Source organism: Haliotis rubra, unplaced genomic scaffold, assembly GCF_003918875.1.
Source record: "Haliotis rubra isolate DU_JTF1 unplaced genomic scaffold, ASM391887v1 Scf430, whole genome shotgun sequence".
NCBI lineage: Eukaryota > Metazoa > Mollusca > Gastropoda > Lepetellida > Haliotidae > Haliotis > Haliotis rubra.
Window position 1 is genome coordinate 612,616 of NW_025767114.1, and position 2,363 is coordinate 614,978.

Consider the following 2,363-nt stretch of genomic DNA (forward strand, 5'->3'; position numbering starts at 1 on the left):
ATTTCTTTTGAATTTCCAGTCAATAATATAATGCCATGTATATTCTTACATGGATTCAAAATCAACAACATAAGTACTACATGTGTTACAGACTGTGTAGGCTGTGGCACCGCATCCTCTAAAATATTCTGTACAGTGGTACAGTTGATGATGTATTTTGGACATGCTGACTTCACAGAGTATACATCTAAGAGTGAGTGAGTGAGTTTAGTTTTATGCCGCTTTTAGCAATATTCCGGCAATAACACGGCAGGGACACCGGACATGGGCTTCACACATTGTGTCCATGTGGGGAATCGAACCTGGGTCCTCGGCGTGACGAGCGAACGCCTTAACCACTAGGCTACCCCACCGCCCATATACCTCTAAGTAGTGACAGATGGTCAGACTCAGTGACTTGACTGATGGAGTGTTACAATACACTGATTGCATTGGACCTTGATTATAATGTCAATCTCTGGTCTGTCGGGTTCTGAACTCGACCACACAGCCAAGCGTTGTACACATCAATAAATCTTTACTTTAGTAGACCAGTTTTCATGTTGCTGATTTGATCTGTGTTATCTGATTTATGACATCATGTTTAGTAGAAGCTGTTGAGTAATAGATATCTGTGTACATGCAGGGTGTATTTCTCCTCTTATCTCCTGATTAATGACCCTTTGCAGATTCTACAGTAGAAAAGGCCCCCATCAATGTATAATAACTATATACTATATATAACAATGTATAATAAAAATAACTACCCGGCTACCCAATCCTACTATGCGACCCTATTCTGAGTACCCCCTGTAGGAGTCAAGAGTTGAGTATAAAATGATATACCGGTATGTCAAATTGTTTCACCCTAGCTCTGTCAAAAACTATTTAGATACATGCATAAAAGCGACCAGATAATGTAGACATAGAAGTTGACAGAAGCTTACCTTTACACAGATATGTATACAAGTCAGATGGAGTGAGCATGTAGGCAGAAAGTAATACGAACAATAGTCACTTGTGTAACCATAGTGGTACAGTGAATTTTTGTCAGGTCTGAGTAGTGCTGTATATAGCCAATCCTACTCAGTATCCATGCGACTCAAGGACCCCAGATACCCATACCAGCCTGTGAGTAACTTTTGAGAGAGAGATTTTCAGACATTAGTCCTATGAGGAGGATCAAACTCTCATTGCCACCTTGAATCTAAGCTAGGCTAATGAGTTAATCTAATTAGTTTGCATCCTGTCATGGGAACATGGACACCATAAAAAATAAATGGTGCTCACATACTAAGTCATTTGCATCTGATTGTTTATCTTTCTGTGCATGGGCAGTAGCCGTTTTCTCAGTGAAACTCAAAACTTGATAAAAGGGGATCAAATGGGATATACAGATACCTCAAATTGTGTTGGATTTATTTGTTGCCCCTCACCCTGACAATTCCTGCCTCATAACCAAGCCTATGGATTGTGTAGGGTTGTTTGATCTCAAAGGTGTATATAACCCAAAATGAATGTAAAGGTGTACTTGATCAGAAACAGGATCTATGGAATAAGGATACAGTTGGATGTAACATGCCCTAACCCTAACACAACTAACCTGAAAGATGAAAGAGGTACACAAGACCTGTGAAGGAAAGCTTCAGTCCCCAATATCCGCTACAGCAAGCTGCTCCTGGTATACTGCATTGTTGCAGTACTCACTCTTCCCCAACCCTTGATCTATTTGGGAAAGTTATACTAGAGCTGATAATGTCCTAGTAAAAATGTCTCCACTCCTGGTTGAACTGCCCTAATCAAATCACTTATGTATCTCTCGCTCTCTCAAACAAACACTCACGTTTTGAAGACGTTATCAACGTGCCATTCTAATATGTGCAAAACATATTTTTGAAATTAAAATCTTTAGAAACTAGTTACCAAACATTTCGACGACTGCAATCTGTTTTATGAATCACTAGTGTCAACTGTCAAAATTGATCAATCGTTTCCCTTGAAGATAGTCTATATCTTCTTCTGTTACTATTACACGAATTAAATGACAATTGATCACAATTATCATTCACACTACCATAGCTTATTCTACCTGAAAAAAATACAGTGATGTATGTGAACGATACCTGAAAGAGTCAAGTCAACATCTCTGACATTCCTCCACTCATCAACCCCAGTCGTCTCGCTTCTGGAGGCGTCGCCTGCAACTGTTTTGCTACTAGAAACAATTAATTATAGTGTAATATGTTGCATATTTTATTAATGACTAGATGCACATAGCAAATGATATATAGCTTAAGTATAGAATTTATATTCAAGGCATCTTTCCTATTATATCCAATCATATTTGCTAGAGACATATTGTTCGGTACTACGTTTGGGGCCGA

At 38.8% G+C, this 2,363-nt stretch overlaps 1 protein-coding gene across 1 annotated transcript in view; it reads right to left on the minus strand.

The window, feature by feature from the left end:
- LOC124289036 (rabenosyn-5-like) overlaps window positions 1–2,250 on the minus strand; it is a 33,539-nt gene extending 31,289 nt beyond the window's left edge. Inside the window, exon 1 of the mRNA XM_046725631.1 lies at window positions 2,103–2,250. The gene's annotated coding sequence lies outside the window, so the exon portion shown is untranslated. The remainder of the gene's footprint in view (window positions 1–2,102) is intronic.
- Window positions 2,251–2,363: the final 113 nt, after the last annotated feature.